Genomic DNA, 10083 nt, shown 5'->3' with positions numbered 1-10083 from the left:
TGTAATGTAGAGCAAGTGCTAAATAAGCACAAGCGATTGTAAACTTCTAGGAAGTAGGATTGCACAAGCCTCGCACAATTTAGTTAGGTAGTTAAACAGTTAATAGATTGGAGACAGGATGCACTTAGAATAGGGGGTAGGGAGGAGCTACCAGACATTTTGTTGCAGGAAGGTGAATCATCTTCCTATTTCTCTTTTGGATTTCCCACCCTCCCTCCCCAAGTCACCTTTTTCCCCCACTCATTTTTTTTTTCGTTTTCTTTGCCGATTGGGGTTTGTCAACCTTTCTGTGGTGGGAAAGAATGGCAGTACAGTGGCCAGTGCGCTGCAGTTTGGAGGTGCGCCCTTTGCCCAATACATTGTATATTCTGGTGTTCCTTACCAGTGGACTTGGCTGTCTGGCTGGCCCTATTATGGTGTATTGGGAAGAGAGTTGGAGATCCAGCATTTATTGGTGTAGCCAGCGGCGTAACTACATTTTGGGCGCCACCCTGCCGTTAAAGGGAGGGCGCCCAGCCACTCACCCGCCCCTCCGCCCACCGCCCGCCGCACCAACCCCCGCAGTCTTACCTAGGTTCAGTACGCGCTGGTCCCGGCTTCCTTCTTCTGCTATGAGGACCACCACAAAATGTCCGCCCCCATACAGCAGACAGTTTCAGAGAACTGTCTGCTATATGGAGGCGGCCATTTTGTGGTGGTCCTCAGCAGAAGAAGGGAGCCGGGACCAGCACATACTGAACACAGGTAAAGACTGGGGATGGGGGGGTTTGCGGGGGTTGGTGCGGCGGGCGGCGGGGTGTAACGTAACTATAGCACTGCAGCCCCCGGCGCCCGCACGTGCATAGCGCCCCCCCCGCGGTCGCGGGGGCTGCGGTGCTATAGTTACGCCACTGGGTGTAACCGATGAGCAAACTAAAGTCATGTTGTGGACATGTGTAATGGCAATAAGCCATTTGACTCTGATATCTGGCCGTTGTTTCTGGTCGCCACCATGCTTAGTTTAAGTATTATAAATAAATAACGGTTGACTGATTTAAATGACATTCAAGTGGTCTTTGTCGTTATTTCTAGATAAGATTAAGTTTAGTTATTATTAGTATAAGGTTATTTGGGTGATGATGTCATGCAGTCCAACATCTGCCAATAGAATGTTTAATCAATAACCAAGTTTGGTACTTATGTAATATCTGGGCTCCCGTTTTTCTTATGAGACTGCGTCCCCTCGCGGGGCTCGCTGCGCTCGCCACGCTTCAGGCACGGTGGCTGGCTGCGCTCGCCACACTATATAAAATCAACTCCATGCGTAGTTGGATAGATGGGGTATGAAAAAATGGGGTGCATTTAACATGGGAGCCCAGATAATACATAAGTACCCCGAGTTTTTGTTAAATAGTGCTGTGCATGCAATGCCCCTAGTCTATCACAAATGACAATATGACTTGGGGTCATGAAAGCAGATATCATTAAATTCTCTATCAGACAAAAGATGTCCATTTATTATCTCATGCCACCATTGGACCTGGGTAAGACACCTAACCCAGGTCATAATCCAGTGCTAGCATGTACTGTCTGAACAACTAATCTATTAAAAAATGTCCTGTGTATTTAACTGAGAGTGCCTACCAAAACCTTATTTTCTCACCTAACTCTACATTAAGCAAGTTCCCTAAAATTCTGGCTGATTAAACATGGTTTTCGTACCAGTCTGGCTGGAAAGTGATTTACTCGTCTTGCTCGCTGTCTGATCAACTTCACTTTTAATAACTTGCAGAACAAGGTCACTGCGATTCCCAAGATAGGTATCTGAAATAGCTGTTACATTTATTTTTTCTGGATAGCGTACATTAATAACAAACTTGCTCAAACAGGAATAAGACCCTCATATTGGTACTCCTAAAGTCAGCAGTTATTTTCTGAAAAAGCAAACCAGTAAAAATCTTAAAATATCTCAGGACTTACAGAAAGGCCTCTGCTTTCTGTTACATATCATTTGCACATTCTCAGACTAAAACTTGATTCTAGCTGATTTGTGTTTGATTTAATTGGCTAACAGAGATTCTATTCTAAAGTTTGCTCAAACAAGGCTTGTCCTGATGGTAATATTAAAATAAAGTCATAAAATCTGAGGAATTTGAGGCAGGTTACCTCTCATTCATAATGGGGCCAGTCTTGACCATGAAGGATAATGGTGTAAAGCCCAATTGTACCTTCCCTGAGGGAAATTTTTGTTCTACAATGTAAACAATCAAGTATGAAGTTTATCTTAATTATTGATATACAGTATGCTAATAGGCAGGGCTGGCAGGCAACTTTCAGTTTGGATGGCAAACACAAGGAAGTACAGTAACTGCGGCCTTTCTACCAGAAAACCGAATCCAGAAACATACGAGTGGCAAATGCTCTGCAGGAGTGGTTTGTCTTATTTGAGTGTGGCCTACAGAGGAGAGTAGGGTAAGCTGAGCCAGTGGATAAGGTAACCCAGTATACAGATGGAAATTTCTTCAACATTTCTCATAATAATCCATGGAAGCCCTGGCAAGAACAGCACTTTTGTATTTCATATTTATTTATAGTTTCTTATATAGCGCAGCAGATTCCGTTGCACTTTTCAATGGTAGACAGTGATCAAACAAACTGGGTAACAACAGACAGACTTGGAGGGCCCTGCTGTAAGCTTACAATCTACAAGGATATAGGAGGGAAACACAAGGACAGGCACCAGTAATAGCATAGCAGTCCCACCATGTTACAAGTCCAGAAGGGAAGCTACATAATACATAAGTGCCTCAGAGGGTTATGCATGTTGAACTTAAATATGATAGGCTTGCCTGAAGAGGTGAGTTTTCAGGGAACACTTGAAAATTTGGAGGCTAGTGGAGAGTCTTATTGTGTGTGTCATGTGTATGTGTCAGGCGAGATTTTTTTAAAGCTTGGAGTGGAATAAAGTACAAATCAATCAATTACTATCCCCAGCATGTAAATTGTCAAAAGCTAATTGGTTAGTACTTTATCTCTCCCCACTTTATCTCTTCCCAACAACACCCCAAAACACATAGGGGGATATTCAATCGCCGTCGAGCATCTCCCGTGGGGGAGATGCTTGACGGGCCCTATTCAATGCTGTCTTCCCCGACAGCATTGAACAGGGGTTCCTGGCAGAACGAGCCCGACATCTCTAGCCGACAGGCTCGTTCTGCCGAGAACAGCCGGGAAGTGACGAGCTGCCGGCTGCATCTCGTCACTTCCCGGCCGCAACTCGCGGCCACACCCCCTTCTCGTCCCGCTGCAGGCGGGACATTGAATCCCGCCTGCATGTTCTCGGTTGAGCTGACCGAGAACGGGACTGGGTCACGGCAGGCGAGCAAGCTCGTCTGCCGTGACCCGAAGATTGAATACCCCCCATAGACTCTTTAAATGCCAAAAAAACGTTACTCCATGTCAAAATATAAATCTTAACCCCTTCAGGCAGGAGGGAGCTCAGGCAGAGGCACTCCCGAGAACTTTCCGGGTTTGCCAGTCTGGAGCGAATCCCGGAGAGTTCTCGGGAGTGCCGCTGAAGGGGTTAATCTAGGAGTCTGATATACTTCAGGCCTATGCAGCTTTTTCATGTCCAATATACAAGAAGGGGAACAATCTAGTAACAGATGTTCAATACACGTTTAATAACCAATATACTGTACATTATTGGGAGCATTATGATGACCAATACTGCAATATAGAGAACATTCTTTTGACCTACTGTATAAACAATTCTGACAGGTTTTTCAGCTCTTTGCAGAGGATGCTGCTGCCTCTGTCTTATAAACACAATCCGAGCAGTGGGAAAGCTTCCTCTACAGTTCTAGGAGTTTCAAGGAATGCAAATTCAAAGTACATGCTGCAATAAATCAACAGAATTCTGCTGACACAGAAGGGTAGATTTCACCCTGCCCCAATCCCAGCCAGTCCCTGGCATCAAGAGGAAATGATTGCCAGGCTCCATAGCAAAATCAGAGATTAGCGACTTGCCTGTGTGAGGGCTTGCACAGTAAACCCCATTTCAGGGTCACTGTGGAAACACTACTGTGTATGTTCTGAGAATGTAGTGGGTGCACCCACCAATGCTTGCACTCATGATTAATAGCTATGACATTGGTAGGGTAGGGTGTGTGGTAATTATGGAACCCTCCTTGCCTCTGGGTCCAAAAGCTGCTGCACCTCTTGCAACTGACACTGTATACAGTATCACGATATATCCTATTACATATAACTAAATTGTTTAGATAAATTAATTGTTGGCTAACAACAACAGGGAAATAAATAGTAATTAATTAATTGAAGGCAAGTACAGTAGGATCTGAAAATACGTTTCCTATTTCCATATATAACACTTTTCATAATTGTTTTTCTCCTGTACTCAAGATACACGAGTGCACCTATATCAAGATAGCCGGGGAGCCTTCTGCTGAGCCAAAACATATTCTTTCTACATTAGCACTTTTCACAAAATTGGAAATGAGTTTCTGCCTTCTGTACAGTCACAATTACACACAAAATATAGAAGAGCCATATATCATTGTACTAGTAAGCCCGCTCGAAGCAAAAGCTTGGAAAGCTAGTCTGCCACCTTCTGTGTTTGTGCATGTGTGAGAAAGATATATACAGTAGTTTCACTCTCTTCCAACAGATTTCGTATTTCGGAGACTCACGGACATGACATATATATAGATGATGTTACTGTATGTGTATTCCAAATAATGTTACACAAATTGGATGGGTTTTTAAAATGTTTATTTGTTACAAATGTGCTCCAATTTTGTTCTTGTAAGTGAATTTAAACATTGCCAAATACTACTCACTCAAACATACCAGCTCTGATTATCTCCTAGATATAGAGCTGTTTTGTGTGAGACTTTCTATCTCGGCTACCATTACTTCCTTGCCTGCAATTATTATACTGTAGCGTCACATTCTGTTTGGTCTGAAAAAATCCTACGTTTTCTGCTTTAAAAATACCCTCAGAAGTCGGATCCGAGTCGGATTTACATTTGGCGCATTAACGAGTTCCGAGGCAAAGTACGACATTCTAAAGTCTGAATTTGAGCTACATTTTCCCGACCACTAAAATCAGCTCTCATTACATCCTGGCCAAGGCCTCAGCCACCCTGTTCCCCCTATTTAGTTCTTTCACTGTGTAAAAACCATGGGCCTTATACGGATGTGTAAGGATCACCGAACTGGTACAGTAAAAGAGGAAACATACTTGTACATCATATAGCACAAATAAATTCAATGCAGTCTACTTACAGTACTAACTAGTAACTAATTAACAATCTGGAACTCAATAGGATTCTCAACTAACAGCCCAAAACTACATCTATCCTTTAATAAGAGCTATAATATCATGTCATGGGGTAACATTCCTAGAGGTGTTAAGCTGGGTACACATGGCACTATCTTTTGTAGCAGTATATCATAAATATATAGCAATATTAAAGAAAAAAGGTAGAGGCGTTTCCTTTAAAACCGACAAATCAATGCCCCCTATCGAAAAAGACCAAAAAAAATAAACACTATGGTTGAAGTACAATCTACTGTATGTACACAAATTCCTAAAGAGAGTATAGGGACTCCTACAATAGCTATGTATGGGTCTGACATTTCTGACATTGTACTTGTAGAGAAGCCTCCTTCCACCAATTTTGCACCCTCTACAAATTTGGGTATAAGCAGTAAAAATTATGGCAACATGTTGGTGATGATTAATATAATACAGGTTGAGTATCCCATATCCAAAATGCTTAGGACCAGAAGAATTCTAGATAACGGATTATTCTGTATTTCAGAATATTTTTATATTTCAATAATGTATTTTGAAGTAGCATTTATGTTGTATAAACACATCGACCACATGAAATACACACAAATATATTTTATTTGTGCATAAAGCAAGGTTTCAAAACATGAGACAATGTTTGTGTACTAACTCAGATACTGAATTTAAATGCCAAGCAATCACTTTCTTGCACATACTGTATTTAATGCCATGTTATTTATTATTTATTTACATATATAAACAGTTTCTTATATAGCGGAATCCGTTGCGCTTTACAATTGTAAACAGTGATAGAAAAAACTGGGTAACAACAGACAGCCTTAGAGGTAGGAGGGCCCTGCTGCAAGCTTACAATCTATAGGGACATAGGAGGGAAACACAAGGACATGCACCAGTAATAGCATTGCAGTCCTACCAAGTCGCAGGTCCAGAAGGGAAGCTATATAATACATAAGTGCTTCAGAGGGTTATGAGTGTGGTACTTAAATATGATAGGCTTGCCTGAAGAGGTGAGTTTTCAGGTTACGCTTGAAAGTTTGAAAGCTAGTAGAGAGTCTTATTGTGCGTGGAAAGGCATTCCATAGGGTGGAAGCATCCCAATGAAAGTCCTGTAATAGTGAATGGGAGCTAGTGATCTGTGCAGGAGACAGGCACAGATCTTGTGCAGAGCGTAGTGGTCAAGATCAGGGATATTTTGTGATAAGTAAAGATAAATATGCTAGTGCAGTATGGTTAATAGCTTTACAGTATATGCGAGTAGAAGTATTTTATATTAAATACGGTAAAATACAGGCAACCAATGGAGGGATTGGCAGAGCGGATCAGCAGACGACGAGCGTCTTGCTAGGAAGATTAGCCTAGCAGCAGCACTTAAGATGGAATGCAGTGGTGAGAGTCTGTTCTTGGGAATACCAGTTAGAAGACTATTGCAATAATCATTGCAGGATATAATGAGTGCATGGATAAGAGACTTAGTAGTGTCTTGTTTGAGACAGGGTTGTATTTTGGATATGTTCTTTAGATGCATGTAACATGATTTGGAGAATGATTGAATGTGGGGAACAAAGGACAGTTCAGAGTCGAGTATGACCCCTAGTCAACGAGCTTGTGGGGTAGGGTAGATTGTCGAGTTGTCAACAGTTATCAGGATGGTAACTGTTCTTGGCCGGTGGGAATATATGTAATTCCATTTTGGAAATATTGAGTTTGAGGTGGCGAGAAGACATCCAGGATGAGATGGCAGAGAGGCATACAGAGACTCGGCCCAAGACCACTGGTGACAACTCTGGGGTTGATAGATAGATTTGAGTATCATCCGCATACAAGTGATACTGAAATCCAAAAGAGTTGATTAGTATGCCAAGAGATGAGGTATAGATTGAGAAAAACAGAGGACCTAAAACTGAGCCTTACAGAACTCCAACTGACAGAGGTAGTGAAGAGGAGGTGGAGTCAGAGAAGCGAAGACTGAAAGACCAATCAGATAGGTAATATGAGATCCAGGAAAGGGCTGTATCATTAAGACCTAGGGAGTGCACTGTTTGAATGAGGAGAGTGTGATCAACAGTGTCAAACGCAGCAGAAAGATCTAGAAGAATAAGTCGTGAGTTATGGCCTTTAGACTTGGCAAATTCCGATAGCCCTCAAGAATTGTGAATAGGGAAGTCCCTTCTTTAGGGACACCGGGTGATGACTTGTGGCATGTAGATAATTATTGCAATCGGTGGGTTTGTGATGAACAGTCGAGATGATCCTTTCCCCCTCCCAAGACAGCAGGACATCTAGGTAGTTTATTTCATGAAAATTGCATGCATGTGTGAATTTGATGTACTCGTGGGCCTTATTGATTTGCTCTATCAGCTTCTGGAATACTTCCTTCGGCCCGGTCCATACGACCAATATGTCGTCTATGTACCGCAGGAAAATTTTGGTGTGTATCATAAACTCCTGATTGTCCAAAAATAGTTCCTTGTCTGTCTGGAACAAAATAAATAGATGACATGATCACACACTTTGAAGCAAGAGGTTATAATGCAATAGAACTACAAAAAGTGAATATAAAAGCAATTAAACAAGGTGACGATAAGAAAAAGGGTCAAGACAAAACAGATAGGATGCACACAAAACAAAAATGATTCCCGCAGGATGTCTTCCCCATAAATTTTACCACAGAAAGTAACTTCATCGGTAGCAAAACCAAGTAACTATGGCCGATCATCAATACCGATGCACAATTAAAACCTTTGGTTAACTCCAAAGTGATGATAGCCCACAAACGGGGCAAGAACTTGAAAGATCTACTAGTCCACAACGATGTAGCAGCTAAGTCACAAAACACAGAAGTCCACTTCCTAACAAAAAAAAATGGGATGTTATAGGTGCATAGGGTGCACTACGTGCAGGTACATGGAACCAGGTCCTCACATATACCATCCCCACTCTGGGAAAAAACTCCCAATAAAGCAAGTATTGAACTGTCTAAGTAAATACGTAATCTACGCACTATGCTGCCCGTGCAGCTTGGTCTATATTGGGAAGACCACATGCAATTTCAAGATCCGAGTGGCACAGCTCAGCACAAAGATCACCCAACGTGTTTCGTCTATGTGACTTCTTCAAGGGGTCTTGAAGAAGTCACATAGATGAAACTCGTTGGTTGATCTTTCCTCCTACCATTATTTAAGATTAGCACTTTCTTTGATTTTATCAATAATCCTGTCTTTTTACTATAAGTCCATTTTTTATAAATTTTATTTTAACTCAAGTTTTTACAACTTTATGTTCTTCTTTGTATACCAAATTTGTCATCCAATAAATTGATATTTTCATATATTTGTTTTACACTGCCCATATATATGTATATATAGTAGCGGTTTTACAATAATTAGTCGCCGATATCTTTATACATTGCTTTTTATGTTTATTTAAGTAACATACCATTACTTTTATTTAAAGATTGGCAGACACCCTATATAATTAAGTATAATTAAGGAAATATTATTGTTTTTTATACTTTTTTAAGCACAAGTGGCGCCGTTTATCTAATATTTATATATCTATCTATCTATCTATCTATCTATCTATATATAGATATATATATCTATATCTATAGATATATATATATATATATCTATAGATATATATATATATATATATATATATATATATATATATATATATATATATATATCCAAACAATATCACTAACAATTTGTGCTAGACTACAGGCGGTCGCCAATAACACTAGACCCCCTACTAGAGGGATCCTATACAATCCAATACACAACCCAATAGTGTTATTTAGGCGCCCTTCAGTGATTAGACAATATAATATGTTATGTCTTTCCAATCAATGTAAAAAAATTATTATTATCCAAGACTTCTCATTAAGTATAAAACATTTATTTATAAAACACATAAAATGCAAGTGCTCTTGGAAAAGGAGTATTCTCTTTGAATCAGGATCATACCAAGTACCCGACGCGTTTCGTCTCTTTATGAGACTTCATCAGGGGATTGATACTTATAGTATGAATCTTAATTGAATTAAAGTTGTTTTTAGCTTGTAGAGTAGTAGGGATAATTTTTATTCACACTGTATTTTCAAAGTGTACTGAAAGTACTTACTGATTTTTGATCCTTAATTAAAGAACTTTTTTCTTATTTTCTTTCTTTTTAAAATAGAACTGGACCAATTATGAAAAAAGTGGTCCCATACACTACTGGATATTCATGGGGACATGATGCTCAAAGGCCAGTGAATGAAAATTAGGTAGACAAGGATGGCCAATAAAGGCAGAATCTTCAATTTAAACCTTCAATGTGTGATCCCTTAGTTTACTCCCAGGTTTCAATTGGGGAAGTAAATAAGCTGGTATATGGTTTTAATTTTCGGCCTCCAAAAAGGTGATAAATAATCACTTCCTAATTTTTGGGGTGGAGAAAGAATTCCCCTTAGTGTAGCCTGAACCTGTGTACTCTCCAACATCCAAAGAGCAGGTAGGATCTGCTGCAGGTAGGATCTGAATAACGACCGACCCACCCGCGGGACCGCGCATCGGATCAGTATCGGTCCACACCAGGACAGAAAAGGGCCCAATCACCACACAATCTACATCCAATTGGTCGGAATTGGATCTAGATTGAGAAGATCGGGCCCTAGTCGTCCAGGTGTGTACCAGGCATAAGTTGTTCTCTAATGGACGGCTTTAAGAGAACTTTTTTTGCAATTAGATTGGGGATAATTGTGGTGCATGTGGCTGACAGTG

At 40.6% G+C, this 10083-nt stretch overlaps 1 long non-coding RNA gene across 1 annotated transcript; it reads right to left on the bottom strand.

The window, feature by feature from the left end:
• Positions 1-9195: 9195 nt before the first annotated feature.
• Positions 9196-9794, bottom strand: LOC146019535 (uncharacterized). The gene is made up of 2 exons (XR_014450589.1): positions 9508-9794; positions 9196-9351 (listed from the first exon to the last, which is right to left on the bottom strand). It is a non-coding gene; the product is annotated as an uncharacterized LOC146019535 (long non-coding RNA).
• Between the last annotated feature and the right edge of the window lie 289 nt (positions 9795-10083).

Source organism: Crinia signifera, chromosome 7, assembly GCF_055691185.1.
Source record: "Crinia signifera chromosome 7, ASM5569118v1, whole genome shotgun sequence".
Lineage (NCBI taxonomy): Eukaryota > Metazoa > Chordata > Amphibia > Anura > Myobatrachidae > Crinia > Crinia signifera.
This window is presented reverse-complemented; position numbering and strand designations above follow the sequence as displayed.